This window comes from Temnothorax longispinosus, chromosome 9, assembly GCF_030848805.1.
Source record: "Temnothorax longispinosus isolate EJ_2023e chromosome 9, Tlon_JGU_v1, whole genome shotgun sequence".
NCBI classification, from domain to species: Eukaryota; Metazoa; Arthropoda; class Insecta; order Hymenoptera; family Formicidae; genus Temnothorax; species Temnothorax longispinosus.
The window spans coordinates 6,598,826-6,624,132 of record NC_092366.1 but is presented as its reverse complement, the minus strand read 5'-3'; the positions used below and the strand labels follow the sequence as shown (position 1 = coordinate 6,624,132).

Genomic DNA, 25,307 nt, shown 5'->3' with positions numbered 1-25,307 from the left:
GTCCCGGCCTCAACGCCAACGACCGAGCGAGCACGTTCATTTTTTGATGCTTCGCGGAAATACGGATAATGGATTAGATTGATGCCCGGGTCTACGTAAGAACGCTGAGAAATGAGACCGTCTGAAAAGCCACGGTCGATCTCGGACACGATTAGGACACGCGTATAGACGGTTGCCAGAGAAATTTGCATTTATTTCGCGCTGACCGACCATTACGCCCGCGCGCAACTCCAATAGAACTTCGAATAACTTGAAATGGACGCGAAGGAGAGCGATATCGCCAGTCCGGAGCCGGGAGGAAGTACTGAAAGACGAAAGATCGTCATCGTCGTTAGTCATTCCCGCTTGAATATGCGTGGAATAAGATCTCAGGAGAGAAACCATCTGTCACACAATGCCGCGCTCGACGTCGCGCTTAGACACTCGATAAATTATCGCGCGATGAGAGCCTCCCGCGAACTACTTCACCGATACCAGTAATCGCAAGGCGAGATAACGCGGGGCATCTCCTTATCAAAACAATATTTCGGCGTGTCTCGGCCGAGACGCGCGACAACACTATTATCCCGAGAGATTATTATTCCAATTCCGAGATTTAATCCAGAAAAGCGTGTCGCGAACGCGCGCGCGCGCGCGCGCTCGAATATAAATATAGATCGCTACCTATACGTATACGCGGAGATTCGACGGATGTCCCGGGTGGGTTCAATTAAGCCCCTATTACACTTTTACATGGGCCCGCATTAAGGCTCGCAGCTGGTCGCGAAGTCGGATATTATTTATCGGTTGACTTACGCCGAGCTCATTTGCCCGACAAAAGGGCCCGGGAAGGCCGAGATGGAGCACGGCCGTCATTGGCCGGGCCCCGATGAGCCTCGTCGGCGATTGGATGCTCGCGCGCTCGCGCTCAGTCTCTCACGAAAACGGTCGGACTGGTCGGACACCGTCGGCACGACGAGAGATGATAGAATATCTTATTAGTCGGACAATGGGCAATCAGAGACGCCATACAGCCTCTCTGTTAGCGGTCCAGTCTCCTCCGGCCGTACGTCTGTCTGTCTGTCTGTCCTACATGCAGCCCGTGGGCATCCAAGGCCGCCGGGGCCCCGGGGCCCCGGGGACCCCGCGCTGCCCGGTCTCAGGCCGCCCGATTCGCGAGTACCCTCTTCCTCTTCCTCGCCTTCGCGGACGCGCTAGAGTACAAATTAAAAGCTCGAGATGATACATATCGAGTGATATTTTTCGCTCGATGCTCAGACGACTAAAAAAGAATCGATCGACTTGGAAATCGTCGCGACGCGACGGCGAGAAAAACGACGGCACTATCTGACGTCGCGCGTCGATCGTCGTCAATTATCGCAATTGTTTATACATTGTGATTACTCACCGTACGAAGCAACAAGGCTACTGTAATATGCCGACGATCCCTTTTTTATCCAAAAACAATGATCCGGAATGTCCGATGTCCAGGAAAGCGACGCTTCCTCGAGTTTTTCAAATGTGGTCCGCTTCCGCACTTACACTGTAAAAAAATTTTGTAAAATTACAGGTAATTTTGAGACCCACTATAATAGGTGTAAATTTCCACACATTTTTAATTTTTGTAATTGTAATACAAAATTACTTTTTCCTTCCGTACTATAATTTTGTAAAATTACAACCATTATATTGTATAATTACAACTATTAGTGGGTCTTAAAATTACCCACTATAATAGTTGTAATTTTACAAAATTTTTTTACAGTGTACGTACGATGCATTCGCGACGATATGCGCGTTGATTTATTCGGTATTGTCGATTTGTCGAACTCGACGCCCTTCTGACCAGCGAAAAAATTCGAAGATGCGCTGGAAGAAATTATTACGTGTCTATTACTTCTCTCCGCGTACACAGCGTACACTCGCGACGAAAAATAATTACACTAGCGATAACGCTCTTTAAATTAGAGTATATATTCCAATAAAAGTTTATTTACTTGAATTCCTCCTTAATCGGGCCGATAGGTGACGCGACAATGAGACCGCCCACTGCCGTGAAGTTAGGGTGGCGTCCTGTGACCTGTGACACATATTTTCCGCGTAACCAATCAGAAGCGCGAATATGCGTAACCGAAAATGCGAATAGCTCTTAGGCGACGTGAAGCGACGCGCGATCACGTGATCACACATTTTTCAATTCTCAGTAAAAGATGCGGCAAAAACACGAGATATGTTTTTTTTTTGTAGCTAAATACACTTGACGTCTTTCCTCTTTTCCCCACTTTGATCGTTAATAACGTGACGGTTTTATTTACGGAAAGTGTAGCGTCGTATGAAATTAGTTGTAAAAAATAGAGACACGATTCTTAAGTACGGTTGTGTTTAAATTCGAGTACTTATAATTTATACATACGTATATTTGGTGTACCGTGTATTTATTTTAATCACAGAGATACCGATAGAATGTGAATAACGCGGAAGGAATGAGGCGATTGATAACGGTTCTTGCGGCTCGTTCTCAATCGTTTTATCAATCGTGAGCGTGATGTCGAGAAAGAAAATGATAGGTGAACGCTAAAGAAGCAATTTATCTGTGACATATTATTTTCGTATGCTCAATACGTCGCGATACATCCCCGTTTGATATTTCACGATGCCCGATTTGCGCCTCGAACGATGAAAAACCGTAAACTATATAAATCCGAGTATCGAAAAAACGTACAACTAACTTTACACGATCCACATTCGCACAGATGTCCGTTGCGTATCGGCACCTGATTGGTCGCGAGCGAACGCGTGTTCTAAACATGACTCGCGATACACACATATATGTATTCGCTTTTATGGCGTTGTCTTGAAAATTTCGAACGATCAAATCCGAGTGTATGGCCTAGTTTACACCGATCTCTTGATACGCGTATCAAATGGTATATTTGAGCTGATCAATCAATAATCAAACTAATTTACTAGTTATTTACTATTTAATACGCGTATCGAGTGATTGGTGTAAACTAGGCTTATGAATACTATGAATATACTACCCTACAGTAAAACATTTCTTCCGATATATCTGACCGCGCGTCGATAATGCCGTGTTTGGATCACGAGAGAGAGGGGAATGTTTACGCGGTCTCGGTACGTATGTACATTGGAGCGCGTCATAGGACGTAAGGCGTTTAATTGCGCCTGGAATCCGAAAGAAAGCGGTGCGGTGCGGTGCGCGTGATTTTGCGCGCGCCTCGGCGTCTAACGTCCCGTGTGACGTCACGTTCGCCCCTTCGCGCGCTTTTTCATGGAAAGCTTCGCTCGCGGCTTACGGAGTATCACCTCCCGCGCGTTTATACCGTAGGCCACAGGTAAAATTTCGCACATCGGCGATCGCGACGCGTGGGAAGAGTCGTGTCGAGCGAGCGATCGTCGCGGCACGTGAAATTCAAGTAAGTGATCGCCGTACGGTACGTCGATCAACCGTGATCAATGGCGGTCGGTCGGGATACTTGGCGTCGTCGATGCACTCGTAGCGTCGAACCGGAGTCGTTCGCGACGACTCGTTACAAGTACATTTCGTATTTCTCTGACTCGTTCGAGGGTATATCGCGAGCGGAAGTGATCATGAGAGTAGAAAAGGTCATTCGGTCCATCGGTCATGGTACGTGACGCCTTCTTTGAGATATTCAATGTCGATTATCGCTGTCTTTCTCGTTTCGTTTTACTGTGCATCGCGAGAGTGACCAGCCAGACAAGTCGACGCGTGGAGTAAACGTCATTTTGGGCATCTCGCGTTATTTTGAGAGTTGCTACGGGATTCTATGACGAATTAGCATGTAAAGAGTTATGGCGACGGAGCTAGTGCATTTGTGCATTACTCCGGTCTAGAACGAATCGTAAAAAACCGTGTTGCACCGCCATCTTGGCAAGTGTCCCATCACTTTCACTTCCGAACTCCGAAGTGCTCCGAAGTGCGTCACGAATGTATCTAATTGGCGGAGAATGCCGAAGAAATAGTCGATGGGTGACCGTTGCATCTTCGCCTAAGGACGCCATTCTCCGTAATGCCCATATCACTAGCGGCTCGCGGCCGCGACTGCGATTGCGATTTCGTCTCTTGACCATGCAATGAGAAATGTCCGAATTGCCAGCAGCTTCTTTCTCATTGGTCAAGGGACGAAATCGCAATCGCAGTCGCGGCCGCGAGCCGCTAGTCTGATTTGGGCTTAATGCGAGTGGATGCAGCTTCTACTCAGCAGCGTATCGGCCTCTTTGGTGAGTGACCAGAGTATCAAAAATATTCGACCCAATATTAAAAATACATAGAATTCCGTCGCTCTAGTGCAATCTGTACATTTATTTGCGGTAAAACGCGGTTCTGTGTCTCAGGAAAAAACGTAATTTTTTTAAAATGAATTTTCAATCATATCTCATTCGATGGCGCGGAATCTCGCGGAAATAAAAATATCAAACGGCGAAACGGCTATAGAGGGAGAGAGAAAGAAAAAAAAAAGAAAATAGAGGAGAGAGAGAGAGAGAGAGAGAGAGCGCCAAGATGATTTATCAATTCGATTAAAGCTTATAAGGAGCGTACCGTCCGTTTAATCTTGATCGCGCGGGCGCACATTTTTATATACTGCGTCGTATCACGCGAGGCTGACTCTGTTGTTCGCGCGCCGCGGATTACCTCCTATTACGGGATTTATATTCGCGAAACAGTTTCCTCGAGTGCGCGAGTCGCGTCGCGTCGCGTTGCTCGCGCTGATCGGCTTCGTCGCGAGGCGCGCGCACCCGATCATAAAATCGGGAGAAATCTGCCCGCTGGTTTATTGCCGTACCGTGATGGCGACTGACGCATAAAGCGGTACATTAGCCTAATTGGCCCAATAAGCCGAAAGATAATAATCCTACTTATGATTTTAATGATGGCGCAACACCCGTACTCCCAAAATCGCGCCAGTCATTAAATCTTGCGGCAATTATTTCCCGTTAGTATTACAATGTGTTATGTAGGGAAGTCGAGGCGTCATTATGACATCGATAGATTGTATCACCAGGCAACCCTATCATCGATCGAAATTGAATGTATTGAAAAACAAGAATGTTCTACCGTGAGTTTATACGTATATCGTTTAGAAAAAAAATATCAAACATGCGTTAAATACTATGCGCGCATAATATTTTTTGTTATAAAAAAAAAAGAACCGTAAGTCATCACATTGAACGAATCAAGTGGATAGAGAGGAATCGATCGTTCCGCGAACGTGGGCACGGCGAATCCATTCGTCAACTCGGCGTACCATCGCACGTCTATACGCAGCAGGGGAGAGTTAACGCGCAGCAAGGGCGCTGCCCCCTGAACCTGGAGGGATTCCTCAACGCGAATGCGAACAGATCGCCCTCGATTAGAACTTCCATTGGCCGCGATGATCGGTCCACTATCCGTCGCGTTATCGCACGCGCCCCCGAAACAAACACGCACGACGATCGATTCGCGATCGAGTTGGAAGAGCGGCGAGATTCCCTGGATCGTATTTCGAACGGGGAGAAAGATAGCCGGACACGGACTCTGATTTCTTTATCGCACCATCGCGGACATCGCGATCGAATGGGGATTTCTAGCTTTTCCAGGGAGTTACGCGTTTTTTTCTTTCCCTTTTCTTTCTTTCTCTCTTTCCGATCGCACGGGATCAGATTGTAGACCGCTCGCCGAGATCGCCTGGGGCGCTTCTTCCCCGAACTTAGGGTTAGTTTATCCTTAACTTTGGCGAAGGGGTGCTACCGTCGTATAAACGCGTCTCGACTTTATCTCGGTTTTAAGCGTCGCGACAGGTATATAATCGTATCGGAGCCTAACTCTTTATCTGTCGCCGTATTTGCTCCACCGAGACTATTCCTTGAATAGCAATCACAGGACATCGCAATTTTAATAACGATCAAGAGACGCTACTGCGTCTCGCGAATTGAATAATAATAATAATAATAATACTTTGAGCGAACGAATGAAAAGTGTCTTGAAATCTCGCGAAAAGATCTTTTAAGATCTCGGCGTAACCGTAAGATTTTCAATTTCCTCGTTATCCTTACGAGCACAGTTCTACCTTCGCGACTATATATCGAGCCCCCTTTCTCCTACCGCTACGGGGCCGCTACGCCAGCCCCATTCATTAACGTAACACGATTTATCAATTAGCGTAAAAGGCAGCGATAGATAGTCGTTCTGATATGTTGCCCCATTCTACCATTGCGATCTTTCCCTCCCTCTTCCACCTTCCGCACAACTATTCCTCTTTTTTTCACGCGTAACTTTCTTTCCTCCTCTCTCTCTCTCTCTCTCTCTCTCTCTCTCTCTCTCTCGCGTATAACTTCTCTTTTTTGTTTCCATCTTGTCATACTTTATTTCCTCTTTAGATATTTACTTTATTGTATCTTATTTTTCTTAAAATTAAATATATTTATTATTAAGATATGCAATGCGCAAAGAAAATTAAGATGTAATGCAATGATTATAATGGATGTTCGCATAATTTCCATTAATAATTCTATGTTTAAATTATCCGAGCCAGTCTCACGTGATCTTGATTTGAGTTACAGTTGTTTTAAGTACCTCTCGGGGATGTTGATGGGAAGGGACGGTTGTTATTATATCATTTGGTAGCCGCGTAATAGCGCACAGTCGCATAATAACATAATTAATCTTAGCGTTCGTGTATCATTAATTCGATATAATATAATTTCAACGGACATTATGTAATGATTAGATTAACCCATTAAAAACTTCCGCAAAATTAGAAACGAAATAGTGCGTATTAAATGACAGAAGATGTAGTAGGAAGTGTTCGGAAATTGAAAACGGAAGGTTGAAATGATTTAATAGTTGGTCGAATTAAGGGATATAAAGACAATCTATATTTTTGTATATACTCTTTATGCGCACATCGTGTCTGCACCTGCAATATTAAACTTTGATGCTGGCCTTGGCTCAGGTAAATCTTTCTTTGTTCCTTCTCTCTCTCTTTCTTTCTCGTTGATGCCACCTCTTCGGCCACTTCCGGCGGATGATCGCAAGCCGCAAAGAATGTAGTCTGAGAGTCTTGTTCATGGTCCCAAACCGTCGGTGCGCAGCGAGGCACGAAACTGTTATTGAAAAAGAAATTAATTCTTCGCCAATCTCGTCGTACCCCGTGCTTCCGCTCGATCTCGATCGAGGGAAAATCGTGGATCGACTCATGAAGCCCTTCTACGAACCGAACTGCAGACGAGTCCCACATGTTTCGTTCAAGCCCCCTCAAACCAGGCGTAGATATGTATTATTATTATTTCGGGTGTATCGAATTTTATACCCGTTTATCTTCGTCTGTCTAAAGCACACGTAGAAATATATGAATGTTGGAAAGAGAAGCGCGCGCGCGGCACGCGGAAGTCGATCCAGCGCAAAAGTTTTCCTTTCCGGCCGGCAGTGGCCATCGGAATGTCGTTTTACCGGTACACGCTGTCGCATCGCGAGGCTTCGAAATCCCCGGGATAAAGTTAGGGCTCAAGCCGGGCAAATGCGAGTTTGAAATGTTGCCGCCGGACGTGCGCGGGCCGGATCTGCCTTCGGCATAATACTCTGCTCGGCCGAGCGAACTTTATGCGAATTTTGGGAAAAAATTAAAAGAGAATTTCCGCTGTTAGGTACGGAGGACGGTCCGTGCGATACGTGCGGAGAATTCGCGAGAGTGGAACGGGGAAGAAGAGCCAGCCGACACTCTCTGTTAAAGCGTGGATTGTTGCGCGTATTTCCTTCGGGACGCAACTGCGATCGTGACGAGTTTAAAGTTTAAACTTTTACTTTCCCGCGAGTCGCAAAAATATTTTGAATTTGCAATTTTCAATCGATGGTCTTCTTGGCTGTTTCAATTAACTCGCGATGCATTCGCAGCGCACGTCCACACGAGCGATTCGCATTCTGCAGGAATGCGAATAGCAGGGGCGTGTCGACGATTTGCGAGAAGGATCGAAAGTACAGCGAGAGAGAGAGAGAGAGAGAGAGAGAGAGAGAGAGGGGGGGAGATTGGGGGGCGGGGGAGAGGGTACGAGGGGGAGGAGATTCTCTTCCTGGGCCGATACTTATAGTGCCTGGTAATGAAGGTGTTATTAAATAGATTGAGATTAATTGCGTGATTAGTGCTTTATGTGTAATTGGATAGTGAGCTGAGCGGAATCGCCGAGAAGGAATTAAATTGGTGTTCGTGTACGTGTTTATATCCTGAATCTCTTCTTCTTTCCTTTCCCTCTTTGTCCCTTTCCTTATTAGTCTTATTCTTGAGGTGCGCGATCTTCGAGGCTACGGGTCCGTCGTTTTCTTCCTTCTACATCACATATGAAATAATCATAATTGAAATAATCATAATCAGATTTTTCTTGCAATTCGATAAATATATTTTATTCGTTATTTTAAAATTTATAAATAACATTTTGTATATCGAAAAAGCGACTTTTTCACAGGATTAATCATGAAAATCATCGTCGGACGACGTCTAGGGAAGAAACGCATAGAGCAGGTTGCGAGACAAGATCGGAAGAAAAAAAGGACCGTAGACGGCCGCCAAGAGGGTGGTAGAGACGCGCGCGGCGCGGTAGGAGAGGGTTTCTTCTTGGCCCTATTAAAAAGCCCGTTTCCTCCTCCGTTTCTAAAAGCCTCTTATGGCACTCGAGGCAACTGCGAAAGCACTTGAAAGCTCCTGAAAAGCCCGACAACACTTCCCTGGTTGAGTGCCGCGTCCCGCTAGGAGGCCGCCGCGACTTCGCACCCTGTCAGCTAGATACCCTCCGTTCTCCGTGTGTTGCAATATCGACTCTATCCTATGTATTAAACATCGAGTGGCCTCCTCGCGCCGACTCCGAGTCCAGTCACGATGCGACATACTCGAATCAAAGAAATTCCTCTTACGATTTCTGACTGGCGTCGTAAACAGATCTCGCGCGATAATGTCGTCGCATCTAGCAAAACATTCCCTCCCCCGGCTCCAAACATCGCGTAATCGGATCTATCAATTTGGATTTTGCAAGATAACGAAATTGGAGATTGCCATTGAAAATCTTTAAATCGCAGATTTAATCTTAGAAGCAATTTCGTGCGAATCATCATCGTAATGTCAGCGGCCAGCGTTATCGATCGGCTCAAATTGGACATCTGTATTCGAAGTGACATAGTGCGGTAGTTACCGCGAGTCTCTCTTCAGAGTCTGCCTGCGCGAGGAAGTCGGACGATATTCTAATGTATTGTAATAAGGCTCGCGGGGAAAAGCCACTCGCGCGAGAACCCATTGGCCCATTTTCATTTAAGACGCCTAGCGATTGGTCGTAGACTCGTAGAAGAAACACTGCATTATGTATGTTCCCGTTATCTCCGCTCGAGAGAGCGCTTCAACACGCGGATTACCAACACCTTCTGTCCCTCTCTTGTCCTTCTCCCGCGTCGCTCGATTCGTATAGCTTTCCTTCGATCGCGTTCGCCTCGGAACTTGTTTGACAATCTCCACTCGATACCGAAACTCAAAAGCACAGGGTCAATTATTAATTAAATAAAAATTGATCGAGGAATCATAACGCGTCGAAAGTCGTTTGAAGATAGAGTAATTCTTATAAATTGACTACAATAATTAAAATCGCGCAATTTATTTAAAGATCTTCGTGTTGGTTCACCCGGTAATGTTAAATCCACCGTTTAACGTTTCCGTAACCGATCTAGCATTCAGGATGCAACTAAATGAAACAATTCCTGGAATTCTTCCTGACTTGACTGACCGTGGTAAGGCGAGGGTCGGTTAATTTCTGGAAAGGTCCGGGGCGCGGGTGGTGGTGTTGGAGGCTCGCTTAATCTGGCGCAGTTTAGACAATTTAGCGCGGTTACCCGGTTAGCGTCAAACATAACCTCGCCACTTGGCCGGGTGTAAAGAATGGCGGCTGTAATGTCGGTCCACGCTCCATGCCGCCGAGGGGAAGCGAAAGAGGAAGAGACAGGGTTGCGAAGCGTGAGCGCGCGGGGGTGAATGGGACGGCTGTGTGCTTACCGGTTACCGAAGCAGAAGGGTAAGAGTAGAGGGGCTGCTACTGCTGCTGGTCCGCGCCGGAATAACCCAGCTCTTTAATTTAAAGCCGCCGGACAGTAATTAAAATAACCACCCCCCGACACACATACTCCCCCAAGCGGTGCCCAACTTCAAGAAAACGCTTTCTCGCCCCCTTCGATTCCGTGGCTCGTGCGACTTTCCAAGATAGTTACGTTGCAACGTTAATATACGTATTAACTTTGCTTTTCTGACAACCAAATATGTTTATTCTATTATTTTTAGATTATCACTATATAGCTTTCGTAAATTTTCGAATCTGTATCTTTAGCTTTCTTTAACGATCAATATTAACGTACACATATATAGTTGTATTATTACAGGCAATCCGTTTTGAATTATATTTCCAACTGTAAACTGTCAGACTACGTGAAAGGAATGATTAATTATTTTTAACACAATATACCGATTGTGAATAGCGATATATATTCGGATCTGGTTTGAGCACCTTTCCGCTTGTGGTTCTTCTTGTTCGCGATTACAACGAGAAGGGCCGAAGTCAGGGCGAAAGCGTAGCAAAATGGCAAATTTAATTTTGTCCGTCATGTCCGAATTTTGTACGGAATATTCCGTTTTATTCAAGTATCGTGATAAAAAGAGTAAAGATCTATGAATTATAATTTAACGTCTTAAGGAAGAGAACTATAGGAAATGAGATATTACGTACAATATGATTTAATGATAATTTCGATATTATAAAAGCACGGCGATCTTAAAATAAAATCAGGTAGCCGATACGGTCAGTCGAGAATTTCGATTAAATGTTTCATCAGCGTAGTATCGGTGCAATTTTCGAGTTGCTGGATGACGCGGTATCAAATTGCAGGTAATCACGGAAATTAGAAACGCACGTTACGCGCCCGAAGCGTTTAAAGGCGTATAACGAACCGGTTTAATAATTCACTTAACTGAATATACTTTTCCATCACCGACCGCTCGAAGTAGGAGATTGGCTGCGAAGTGTTGCACGAAACGGGGGCAAAATAAAAATTAGTCAAAGACAAGGAGCGCAAACTCTTAGGACGGCGAGCGGGATGATTTCATTCGCCATAACTGACCGTTCCCCCAGGATTATTATTTTTTCATCAAGACTCGTGTGAGGATGAAGGGAGAAAGAGAGACGGAGAAAAGGAGAGTGAGGGTCCAGACGGACGGGCCACCCCGAGAAATTGCATCTCCAGGGTGGGAAGCCCTCCTTCCTACGTTCCTTCCACGGGTAGCCTTCGCGAAATATATACGAGCCGGCAAATTGAAAACTAGCGATCGGCCCGCCTGAATAAAATATCGTTTAAATTGATCGTAACACCTGGTATATCGGCCGCCGGTTATATCGACGCTGGTGCTGGTCACGATTGCAACTTTAAACGCGGATCAGCTTACCCTCTTATGATCTAGAATGTGCATCTTAAATCAGTTCTTTCGTGCAAGACAATAATAGAACATGCAACCAGTGATTTAGTGACATATTTTTTCCTCCATTTCTCTCTCTCTCTCTCTCTTTCTTTTTTTTTTTTTGTAAAACGGTATACGTACTTTTCTAAAAATATCTTCTACAGTTGATAGTCGCTGGAAAAAAATCGGTAGCTTCTTTAATTAATATATGCGCTTGTATCCCTCGAAACTGCGAAACAAATCGAATGGGAAAACCCTGGCATAACTGCATTTTAGGGACCGCGTAACGATTGCATTTAACGAACTCGTATCGTTCATCGGCGCGTGGGCATCGTTGCGAAGACAAATAAATTAAGTGGATCTCGATGATGGCATCCATTTTAGCGACGAGCAATAATACAAAATAACGTAAGAGCGAATCGATACGCGCAGATCGCAACGTACAATTGGAATATACACTCGAGCCTCGATATCGCTTGAACGTTATTTCATTGTTCACATTCCAGCGCAATCAGAGGCGGAAACACTTTAAACGGAACCACTTACGTTCTTCGATTCATCAGGGGTTAATATCGGATTACCGTCGGTATTTTTAACGGTGGTCGTGTCGCTCTTTGTTTGTTGAACGCGATACTAGTACATTTTTCGCATACAAATAAGACAATATTTTTTTCGCTCAAATTTATTGCCCTTTAAAGTTCGCTAATCTCATTTGTCCGTCGTCGATTACGTCGTGGATATGCGGATATTGGCGACATATTGCCAGCATTGTAGCAGCGAAGCCGAAACTTTGATCCAACGGCGAAAAGACGAATTACTTTTGCACCGTCTCCCCGCATTCCCCGTCCCTCCCCATCCCGTTGGCGGCATTCAATTAGCAGAAATGACGAATCGTAATTTCCCCGAACATCGTTCGATTCAATCAGGGTCGGACGAGTCCGGAGAACACGAATTCGTGCTTTCCAATCGGGCTGATTGGCCGGAGCGTCATTGCGATCGATTAGGAACAGCCGAGGTGGTTTCGGTGCACACGCGAGAGGGACGGCAGCGGATGCTCCGCTCTTTCCCGCGTAATCCGTCGGATTAGTCAATTATGTATAGCATTACGTCTCCATACATTTGGACAGGTCGCATAGGTCGGACGAGCGAGCGCAAACACAAGGAGAGTCCTGAAGGATGCACGGGTTGAGAGATAGACCGAGACAGGAAGGGGGGAAGGGGGCAGCCAAATGAAAAAGAGAGCCTTTGTGTTTGGGATTCCTGCGCGGTATAGGGGCGTGGGAGGGATGGGGGTGTGAGAGTGGCGGGTGGGATGCAACTGCAATTTGTACCTCTTACTGTCCGCGGGAAGAATGGGTATTGTCTTGCAGGAGAGAAACGAATTGAGCCTCTATGAAGCCCGGCGTGCGAATGGGAATCGATATTTTTAATTTCAGTAGAAGCCAAACATCTACGGCCAGTCGGCTGAGCATCTCCCCACGTTTCGGGCATCCTTCACCTTTTCGCGGCTTACATATCTGGTAGAGACGGAAACGCGAGGTGAGACGACGCGCCTGACCCTTCGCCGCTTGTGACACCCGCTAATTGTAACGAGACGGTAAACATCGGTAGCGCCGGAGTTTGTCTCGAAGGGCCTCGTTGCACGTTATAGCTCCAAGTAACACGACGCGCGCAAGATGAATTCATTTTCGGTTATACGTGCGCAGTGGCGTGTGTGGCCGTAATCACGACGCCAGTTCTCGCGACGTCGCGCGTCGTAAGTGATCGTTACTACGTTTACGCGAGCGTTACTTTTGTAGTAACTTACGATAATTCACTCGTTTACGCGGAGTAAATTATCGTAAGTTACTAAAAAATTCCGTTTACACGAAGGAATTATCGTACAGTTACTACAGAAGTAACGCTCGCGTAAACGTAGTACGTGACGCGTGGTTTAATTCGAGATTTATCGTGCTATCTGCAACCCAATGGTATCAAAACTATCTTAAAACAAATCTTTTTATATACGCTTTTTTCAGTCACAAAGACTCTCGTTGCGACTGATTTAGTTTGCGCGAGTACATTCACGCCCTATCTTCATCCAGAGAGATTAGCGCCGCGTACATCAAAGAGTCGCACCCCTGTAACGTCGTTCCATCTTGAAAAATTCGCGCTCACGTCGCGGTAATTACTCGTCGCGGGCGCGAGCTTCTCCCACGCGCGTTCTCCGAGAGAAAGAAGTCGAGAGAGAAGACTTTTGATTGACTCCCGTGGTCCTTCGTTACGCGGAACGAAGGGCATACAGCACGGCCCACACCCTTTGTTTTCCGAATGCAAATAAGTAGCCTCAACCACTCACCCTCTTCCTCTCTGCCGGCCCCTTCTTTACCTCCTCTATCCTCCCTTTCTATCTCTCTATTCGTCCCTCGCACAGCTTCTAACTCTACTTCGCCGTCTCTCTCTCTCTCTCTTTCTCCCTCTCGCTGCCTCCCCCTCTACGTATCTGTGTATGTGTGAGTACACCCCCTGCTCTCACACCACGAAACGCAGAACACAGCGCATGCATATTCATACGTGGACCATGGCTGTGTGTGCACGAGAGGTTATTAATTAACCGGAAGCCTAATCAAGGCTCGTAGTCGAAGAGGGTAGCCGTCTCTCCGCGTCGGTGAAACCACGCCGAAATTGCGGTCCCTGATGTAGGTGGCGTAGGTTTGATCGGCTAACCGCGAAAAAATACGGATACAGTAGGAAAACGGTAAAGACGCGATCGCAAATATACAAATTCGATTTCAAGACACATTATTCAAGATAGTGCGGAATCATAAAGTATACATACATTTAAACCGGCATTTATATACCAAAAAATATTTATGGTAATTTTACAATGGATTCCAAAGATCGTTAAAAAAATCACAATAGCGTGAATGGATGCAAAGAATATTGCAATCCAAGATCATATGCCGATAACAACTAGAACAATATCGCATCACTTTTTAGAATGTGACTCGAGCATAAACGTTGTGCGAGACATCAACAAAAAGTTAATTCATCTTCAGCGTTTCTATTAGTATATGTACCGCGCGCTACGTTACAATATCTCAGAAACTCTCTATTCTTAGAAAATTGTACTATTGAATTGTATCATTAAAGATACACTGCCAATTATTGCAAAATTTTATAATATTTCCTAGGCTTACTTTGATTTTTTTTTTATGGAAGCGTATGTTAGTGATGACTGATGATACAACTGAATATTGATCGCTAACGATCTAGAGCTATATGACAGATCTGCTCATTGGTGTTGTTACATTGTCATAAGCTTCAAGCTACTTTGATTTTTCAATAAAACAAAATCGCACATCGTTTACTTTCGTATCGCCGAAGGACGTATCGTATAACGGGACAAATAGCGGAACGACGCGTAACGATAATGCATTGAAAATGTTTCGACGTCAAATTACATGTGCGAAGTAATATATTTCGAAATCCTAATTGGCCCGCGCACGCAACGCACGCTCAAAATGCATCCTGTCGACGAGTTATCGATACGATGCATCGATCAGGTATTTCCTCTCCCTTCCATTGAAGATTATTATGTCCCCTCGTCGTATCTTCTCAGAAATGGATATATCGGCGTACGCGAAGATCGGTATATATACATATATATATACATATATAATATATAATATCACACCCTATATATATATATATATATATATATATATCAGGGTATATATATATATATATATATATATATATATATATATATATATATATATGTATGTATGTATATATATATATCTCGGGTGTGGTACCTTACACGGCAGACCGACAATCTCGCGCCATTACGATCGTATAATGATCGTTATCCGAGAGCACAAAGGGTCCAACAGTGGTGCTCAGCTAGAACCGGCGTTTATCGTCTGATCTGCGGCTTCATGCCGGCTGTTTGCATGCGGCGATCACACTTCGCCGCAATTATGATCGAGAGATAGCTCGATCAGGGCCGCATTTACGCGTTGTCGCGCGGCAAGCGCATTTAAATCCACTAGAAAAATTGCAATTTACGTAATTGTCAGCTAAGGTCCATTCTCTAATTGCATGCATTGTTAATTTTTTGATAAGAATAATTACTCAAATCGTTTCAACGCAACGAGTAGAGCTACACAACAGCTACTGCGTGGTAATAAGTATGAATAATCACAATCGCCGAGTCTGGCAGCATGATGTCTCTTTGACGGGACAAATCTGTTAATGCCGTCGAAACGGCCGCGAGCCGTTAAATCGACGAACGAATTTTAATTTTTCCGGAACTGTTTGGCGAGTCTGATATCTTCTGCAAGCGGCCCTGAAGGCAAACGGGCTTTCTCACCGCGAATCCGCGATCTACGGGGTGTACGGTAAGGAAGATCACCCGGTTGATCAACGAAGCCGGCTACATGCTCGTATGTAATTTATATTTAAATAAGTTCAGGATTGAAACCGCAAGGTAAATACGAGTTTCGTCGAGCTGCACGTGCACGCGCTGGTTTCCTCGTGATAGTAGTATTGCGGTCACCGGACGATGCATGGGTAATCGATCATCAACGGAATCGATAGTATCAACTTAGCTGAAATGACTCCTTGCACAGTTCCGAAATCGCACGACAATCTTTTCCTATCGACGCGTGACATTTCACGTGCTCTAGAAACTCAGCAAACTCTAGAAATGATCGATTGCGAAAAGACACGCGACGAGCGTTTGAGAGCGGTGTTGATTATTTACTTAAATTTTTCTCATAAATTCGTGGATTTTCTCATATTCTTTCTCCCCTCTTTCTCTCTTCCTGGATTGCACGTAACGAAAGACGAAAAGCGGAAACAATGTAAAACAATAAAGGGGTTCTTACCATAACGGCGCGGTCGGCGCACCGCGATATTGTATCCGGAACTGCTTGCAGTTCCACAGGGTGAGGGTTGCCTGGCGCGGGCGAGCCAAGGAGGGGTGCAGCACACGGGTCAGTTGTCTAATATATGTGATAATAACTTCGAGACGGGGAATCGAAGGCGGCGGCGTGCGAATCTCAGATCTGCATATATGAATTGTCGGCCCCCTTCTCTCCTACCCTCCTCTTACCCTATTCCTCCGTACTCTTCCGCGTGTAGGCTAGTACGGCCGTGAATTTCGGGATTGAAATTTGAAATATGGAAATAATAGGAAACGACTTCGATCGCCACTAAATACGAGCATTTTAAAGATATGATCCGCGGAAAATCGTTTTAAGGCCCTGCCGTTTCTTTTTCCTTTTTTTAAGTGAATGGAAAAGCTGCCGTGCGCGCGGAAACGCGCGCAAGTTTATCGACATCGCAAGTGTCTTGTGTTTGACGAACCATTTGTCGATCTCTCCGCGGCGTGGACGCGTCGGGAAGAACAACATTGTCCAGCGTTGTAACATTTGAACGGTAAACACTTCGGCGACAGTCATATTTTTTACTAATTTTTGTTACAGCGTTGTTATTTGAAGTACTCGTCTCTCTCTCTCGCAACTATTATTACTAATACAAGAATCGGGAGAATCGCGAGCACGAAACGAATCGCGCTCGATTCGTATTGGGAGAAAACCGCGCATAAAAACAACCCAGCAAGATCGATGCCGCGCTCGCGAATCGGTTACGGTACGTGTTTCGCGCACGTAACAACGAAATATGAAACCGACACAAACGGTCGTCACTGCCTGAAATCGAGACTTCCCTGATTCTGCCGAATTCCGACATACTCTGTAATGACCGACCTCTTTGTGCTAGAAACTCGCGTTAGAAATTCAGTCCCTTGTACAATGCGACAGAGCAGGAGCAAAATGGTACAAAAATAAAAAAAAAAGGAAAAAAATAACTGCGTTTGTATTCAAACGTGATCAGGCACGCATTCGATTTTAATCTATTTTCGTTTAAAACGTTTGTAAAAATGTCATAATCGCAAAAATAGCCTTTCGCGTTTGCTTAAATAACGATTTAAAGAAATAACAGGTTTAGGATCGCCGCCGTCGAGAATAAACTGTTTCCTTCAGCGCACGATGTGTTTTCTGAGATCGTCATGCCCCGCGTTTTCGCCCTTTCCCCTTCGAGATTATATGCAACTTCCTGAAGACGACTAAGGAAAGAACCAGACCGATAGCCAGGGGTGCCTCCGTTACGGCAAACAAAGTCTTTGTTTCGAGAATACAGAATCGTCGGAATCGTAACACGGGACATTAACTGGGCGGAAAGCATAACAGGGAACGTTCCGTCGCACGGACTAGATGCATAATGTGACATAACATAATGCATGTTTTACTTTGAGCCATAATTACGAGATGCAAATATACTTCGTTATTGATTGCAGTAGTAAAACTGGTATTTTGCTGTTTTGGAAATTTGAATTCTTAGACACGTTTAAATCTTTACTGTTTGAGTATATTTCAGAGCCATTATACGCATTGTTCCTGAAATCTATAAATTTAAATATATATCATTGTAGCTTCTTAAATAGGAGAATAATAAAATTATTCGCCGCGTGTATGGTACAAGTTAGCTTATTTCTGATTTGTCTAATTATGACTATGATCGTCAGTTTCGTAAGATATATCACGCGATTTGGTCTGGCAGACCAACTGGAGTTTAAAACCACGCGACTCCATTTACGACTTAAGAATCATCGAAAGAAGATATAACGACTGTTTTCATGCACCTTCCGAGTCCACAAAATGGAGAGAGAGAGAGAGAGAGAGGGGGGGAGAGAGAGAAGACATGGCGGAGGAGGAAAGAGGGTGAGTGAGAGAGAAACGAGCTGGCGGCCGGTGCAGTAGAATTATTAATTAAGCACACTAATTAAGCGCGTTCATCGTGCTCGCCCGCGGGGTCAGCCAGTGCGCGCATTGTGAAAGGAGCACGCGATTACAAACGCGTTCGTTAATAAATTACCTTTACGCTAGAAACGCTGCCTTCCCCTCCCCATTCTTTTCCTCTCTATGCTTTCGTTTAGCTATTAAAAGTCGTTGTTCGCAGCCGTTTATTACAGTAAAAGGCCCGACCACGTCACGTGAACGTATCTTAACTACCGAGCGATTATGCCTCCTCGATCTGCGATGAATAGGGAACAAAACTAATGGAAGAGCGAAGAAATCTATAAGTATCGTTTAGACACTTGCGTAACTATGACCTTCCTAGAGTGTATTCTGAATTATCTTTTTACTATCGTAAAATGTCTAAATTTATTTGGCATTTTTTAAATATAAATAAGCGAGAAATCTAGTATCTTAAAATCAGCGCGTATTCGTGAAACTCGACATGCCGTGAAACGGCAAGAGGAGACACATGGTCCAGTCGCGGCTGTCCGATTCTTGCAAATGCGGCCGTAACGGTACCACTAAGTAGCGATCGCGAGCGTGTAGCTCGAAGATGCGTCTTTAATGATCATCGAAACTTCCTGGTTCGCGAGTCTCTCACGCGAGAATCTTCCCTCCACCCTCCGTCGCGTCGCATCGCGTCGCTCGGTATACCATAAGTCGCTTAACGAGGGAATCGGCGGCGTAGGGGCGGAGGAAAGGGACCAGGAGGGTACGACATTATTAACAGTCTCTCGTTATTTATTCCTCGTTAATCCCATGCATTTATTACGCTGCCGTACTGTGCTTTCTCTGCGAGCATTCGACCTTCCCCCTCCACTTCCTCTACGATACACGGTCGGGAAGTACGCGACTTAATGAATCGATTCGTTAACCCTGATAACGACTTTGTCACCAGTTTTGCAAGAAGCAATCAAACATCTCTCTGTTAATTCGGTAACGCTCCGATCAATAATATCTGCCTTTTTCAATTAATATTATATTTTTTTTCGTTGTTAGATCGAGCAACTGTATGTATAATATTACTTTTCACTATTTATCAAACATTAGAGAACATGAATATATTGATTAATTATGTGTAATTTTATATGATTATTTATTAATAAATAAATATTTGACTAAGAGCAGGATTAAAAAAAAAAAATATTTCAAAAATGTAATCGAGCGTGATCAAATGGGTGTTCCTGTTCTTCATCTCGAGAATCGTAGGAATTCGAAGCTTATATCTTTTTGGACATCGACTTGACATAATCTCGGGATTAAGATTCACATAGGTGTGAAAGATTAAATTACAGGCGAGCCGGTACAATAGGATAGTACGCACTTGCGTGCGGAGAATTAAAGCAACAAGATACTGTTCAAGAAAAAGCAAAAGCATTTTTATTGCATCTTTTTGTTCATCAGATAAACGTCGCATCAACCTCAACGGGCATTTATTAGAATATTATATACTTTACTCTGTGATCATAGCGCGCAAAAAAAACTTCAATTCAGTACCACGGTGATGAAATATCGCGCACATCTCTTTCGAAATTTTATTGAAATGTGCCTATACATGTTTGAATTAATTTTGTTTAAAATTTATTTGTGTTGAAAGAACAAATCTTGCATATCTCGTGCACAAAAAATGAAACGCATCGTATGCTTTTCATTTAATTAATTTGCGTGATATTAAAAGCAAATGAAATTCTATTAATGGTTAAAGGAAGCAGAAAAAGGCTTTCTGATATTAAATCACTGCGAGGACAAAAGGGCCAGTCACAGAGCCCTACAGAATGTAGGTATAGGTGAGTAAATCTAAATCTAAAAAATATCTCGACAAGAACTGACAAATTCATATGTCAATGCTTCGGTTCACTTCAAAGTATAACTGAACTAAAAATTGAAACCACCAACGTATATGAACGCCAAAGAGAAGTTAGATTTGTGAAAGATCTAAAATTTAGACAAACAGTTCTTGGAGTGGAGGGGGGAGGAGCAAATAGGTTTATCTCGAAACCGTGGAGGCTCCGTATTAACTGATAAGCTTTCTGGCAAAGATTGCGGGCATCTTTCATGTGAAAAACGGGATTGTTGGGTCTCGAAAGGGGAGACACCTGTCCACGTGCATCCCGCGCGCAGCCACGCCGCATAAAGAAGTTCATTATCGCGACGTTTAATTATATATTTATTTTTAGAGTCCTTTGTCGAGCCCGGAGTCCTTTACTAGGAAAAGAGTTACGCCGATTCTCGGTAACCCTTCCCACCGTCGCCCATTGCTAGCTGACTGCTAATGAATTTTCACCTTTTTTCGCCTTATTTGCTCATTAGTGCTTTACCCTCGCCTCGTCCGCTTCCTCTCTGCCGCCCGCCTAACGGCGGCCCCTTCCCCTTTGCCTCGCCGCGCCCTTAATCCCGACGCGACGGCCGTTCCTTCGCCCATATGGGCTTCGGTGTGTTTAGCATGCTCAATGCGCGAGTAAAAAGGATTCAATAATTTAGTTATGAATACGTCTAATACGAAGCTCGTCTGCGTTTAAAGAGATGGCGGATTTTCTATCTATACGAAGCTGTGCATGGTATAGATGAAAAAAAAGAAATGTGCCTAGATACAGTTTTGTTTCTTCGCGCGTCGAATTGCAGGTAAAGTTCGTTTGGTTATTCGTGCGTATTGAGTTCTCGACCGCTCGATTGAGTTGCTCGGATGATCGAGTTGCTGGCGGCTCAACCAAGTCCATTCTAATTTAGACATTTTCGAGTGGTGGCAGCGGTAGCGGTAGCGGCGGCTATATTTGTTATATTTTCACTCGAATCATTATTACGTGGCACCCCATGCGTACCATACGAGGGGATTACGCTTCAATCCGGTTCGCTATAAATTGGGCGATATCGCCGTTCGTATTGACGCTCATACACGTGTACAGCTGCGTTCACAAACTCGGCGTTATCGGACGTTAGGAATTCTCACCTTTGGGAATTATTCTAGCCTATTCGATTAATCTTCGGTGTCCACAAGGCGACGCAGCTCTGTCGCATTCTCTGTCTAAAGTCCCCGAGGAACGATCAGTTAAAAATCGTCTTCACATCGACGGGTCTTTGCACCTGAAGCAAAGAGTCGCGCACAACTGACTACAACCGTCGGTAAAACTTTTCCACGTCTGCTTCCGGGCTCGTTGGGAAAAAGGGTTGCGACGACCGTGCAAGAAGGCACGACGGTGAAAAGGGGAGAGGGAGCAAAAGGTGCCTCCGGAGGGCAAATGACGGGAAAAAAGGATGCGCGCGGAGGAAAAGATCTGGGAAAATCGTACGTCGAAAACGGCAGAACGAGACTCGTGGAATCGCGGCAAAAGAAATATCGTCGGTCAACGGAGATAATCCGTATCCTGGTAGTAACGACGATAGGGTGGACGTTGCGATGGGGGAGCGGTGGGGGAGGGGAGAAAGAAAGGAACGGCGAGAGGGGGAGGGTAGTCAGAAGGGAGGAACTACCCTTAGCTGGTTTCCCTCAGGAGGTTTTATAATGGCGTCCAGTTATTACCGCAGAATCCACGGACACGACGCGAATCTCCGACAAGGGACGAAGACCGATTTAACAAGTGCTCGAATATACGGCACGAGTGCACAAATGGAGGAAGGAGAATCTCGGTAGAAAAGATGCGAGATATCCGACAGTACGAATCACTGATAAGGATTGTCGTTAGTCCGATAACGATAGCACAGAAATAGGGACGTAACCGCGCTCCCCGTTGTTTTTGACTATAAAGATACGTGGACGCTCAATAATGCGAGCGTGAATAATGACCGTAATTAATATTAGGCAAAGCATGTAATTTACCATCGTTGAGAAGATTTATCGGCAGCAGGCAGCTGCGCGAGCGACGTCACGTTTAGTTAGCGTCGCGATGCGTTCGCAAATTACTTAGCCGTGCCATTTTCAATCCGTATCACTCTAAAAAAAATCCCGTGTCGTTTGATAACTTACGAAATTATAGTTGCAGTTATAAACTAGATGTCGAGACTAGTTTCGGTAAAAGCAAATTCTTTCTATTGATTAATGATTCGTGAATTTCGAAAAGCTGCGCGAACGTTCAAACAATTATATGCTGTTTTGGGAAAACACGAATCTATTTGAAATTCCAGATTCTCGCCACTGGAAATAATCAGTACAAACGGACCTTCTTAATTCGATTTATCGACCAGTTTTGATGCGCCGGATAATTAAATGTTGAAAATCGATCGGACGTGGGCGACGGATGATATCGGCGGATTTTCGCTTTTGACGCGAAAGCGAGCACAATGCGCGATAAAGGGTAGTTCATTTGCGCGCCGCGCGCGTTTATAACCGTATAATATAAAAAGCTCTCAATTAAAAAGTCGACTCCCCGTTCGAATAACCGCACCGGACGCAATGCGTCAGCGCTTTTTTTTCTGATTCTTGCGTTTCATTAAAATCACAATGTAATTGGTAATACGATAGTACGTTTTTTCATTAACACTGCTGGGGCATTATGATTATGGTGAAAGGGTTCCACAGTTGCAGTTTCCGACAGCTACACCAGTTTCAAAAAATAGGAAATGATTAAAAGTTTGAAGGGGAATAATCTTCGAAGATAATGATTTTTCAAATAATCGGATAAAATGCATTTTTGGCAAAAATTCAATTTATCAAGTCCATCTTAATGGAACAAATTATTTTAACGATCTAAAAATGTGCGGTATTTTTCATGTTGCACGATGTTTGCATTTGCGTATGATAAATTATACGTATGGTAGTACAAAACATGAAAAGTAATAAATATTGTTTTCTATCGACTAAAAAAAAAATAATTTCGGATTTACCGACGTAACGAAGGCAAAGACGCAGAATCTCTTCCGTATTGCACTCGTGCCAAAATTCGAGCATGTTGGCTAATCTCGGCTTGAACTAGAGAGGACTCCCGCGAGCAACGCCATACTTCTCTCTGATATACGAGATGTCAATTTAATGGTATCCTCAAAATGGGGTCCCTCCCTGATGTTGAAATTAGACTTTTCAGAAACGACCTAGAATACGCAGCAGAGGGAGATGAGTGTATCTGCTTAATTCCCCCCTGGTTCAAAAGCTTGAAATTCTAAGAACACAATTATTTTGCAACTGTAATCTCGAAACTAAATGATATATCAATATTGCTCGCAAATGTATGAATTAAGGTGGATACATTTGGGTGTCTACACTACAACGTGCCTCTCCCACGCACACGTGTACGAATACGTAGTACGTCTTGCGACGTGCCTCCTTTTGATCTCTTTTGAGCCCTTGAGTGCAATCGAGGCCTCGAGCTTAAGAGCCGCAAGAGGAAAGAGAAATGACGCTTCGCATGTGTTTTGACTAATTAACATACGTGAAAATCCTCTTAATTGGGTGATTAAACGCCTGCGAAGAGACTCTAATGGGAAACAGGTCTTCCACGCCTGGCCGCGCCTTTTATTTTCGATTCTTGCCGCACTCTTTTATCTCTATCATCGTATTCGCGAAAGGCGGACGTTACCGCGAACTCTGCTCGCGTCTAGTATAGCCCGATGCACAGTCTAAGTCTAATCTGGTCTCGCTTAGCCTAATTTTAAGCAACGTATTCCAAGTTAGCTCGGTCTGCTCTAGTCTTGTGTTTAGTCTCCTTTATCCCGAAATAATTCATTCAAAGCTAATTCGATTCGAAGCTGGCAGGAGTGCATTTAAAAAGATTACGTTTTTAAAAATTAGATTTTATATTTAAATGCCTCCGTAGAGGTTGTGCCGCGACATAATTGACATCACAAAAAGAAGCAACTTCGCTTACTTCACGACCTTAGAAATCGTTGAGCAAACCATTTTCGTTGGGTGGACGCGTTTATCACATTAAGTCTCTTCTGACCATTACGAGAAATTCTGGGACAAATTTTTTGCTGTCGCATGGTATATCGCGGACTAGTATGTTCGTTAACGAAGGAAAATCGAAGAAGAGGTGGCCAGGTGGAAGAAGCGGAGGGCGGCTATCTATTCAATTATCACCTTGGAACGGCCGCATACGTATGAACAGGTAATCCCATTTCACGACTTCCGGCCATTCTCAGGCTTTGAGCGACGTGTCCTGTGACGTCACGTGTGTGCTATCTTCGACTTCACGGATGCACGGCTTAGCTTTGCTACCCCATCACCCCCTTAGTCATTTTTTTAATTGCCAAAATTATATAACAAGCTCAACATTTTGTTTAGTTTTAGAAGATGTAAAATGAAAGCTGTGAGAACTGTGTCTCATCGGCAATATGATGTGGTTAAACTAGATTAAGAGACTACTGGCGACATCAGAGTAAACTAGATCAAGCAAGCTGCATCAAGCCAGTTCTAATAAACCAGATCACATTCGCGATCAGATTGAGTAAAATTATATCATCGACGGTTAGATTAAAGCAAAGTAGTGCTTGCGTGTTTTTTTTTTTTTTTCAAGCAATCAATTTCTTTGAACGTTTATTGCTAATCAACTTGTAAACGATCGGATGATTATTACTTGCAGGTATCTGTGATCGGGATAAAGGTTTCTTCAGATATAAGCGAAGCACAAGTCCGTGCTACTGGCAATTTACTATCTTCTGGTAATTAACCGCTTCCTTAAGCCGAGTCGTATCTCCCCTTATCTGTTTCAGCATATCTGCCCTACACACGTGTATACGCGTACTGCGTACATTCTAAACAAAGAGCCATTTTCCCACATAGTATACCGTGAAATTCTACAATTGCGTGTGCGTGTACGGCGTGTATGGCGCACGAGCGATGAAAATCTCTGTAGCTATTTAAGGCGGAGGTGGGCAACCTTTTTGAGGGTCGATTCAAATAAAGAAATTATCATTAAACACACATACAGTTCATGCACGCGCCACTTATTATCATAAAATATGATTATATAGTTCGAGAACTGGAGTGCTTCTCAGAACTAAACGCGTTTTTCTACGTGTCGGTACTCTTTTCAGGAATTTTAAAATACCTTTCTTCGCG

General features: G+C 44.3%; 1 protein-coding gene across 2 annotated transcripts in view; it reads right to left on the bottom strand.

The window, feature by feature from the left end:
* LOC139819610 (uncharacterized) overlaps positions 1 to 25,307 on the bottom strand; it is a 167,930-nt gene that overhangs the window by 95,414 nt on the left and 47,209 nt on the right. Inside the window, exon 3 of one of the 2 annotated variants that reach the window (XM_071789092.1) lies at positions 1,388 to 1,522. The gene's annotated coding sequence lies outside the window, so the exon portion shown is untranslated. Of the gene's footprint in view, positions 1 to 1,387; positions 1,523 to 25,307 lie in introns of those variants that run through there. The other variant, XM_071789094.1, reaches the window with a different exon arrangement.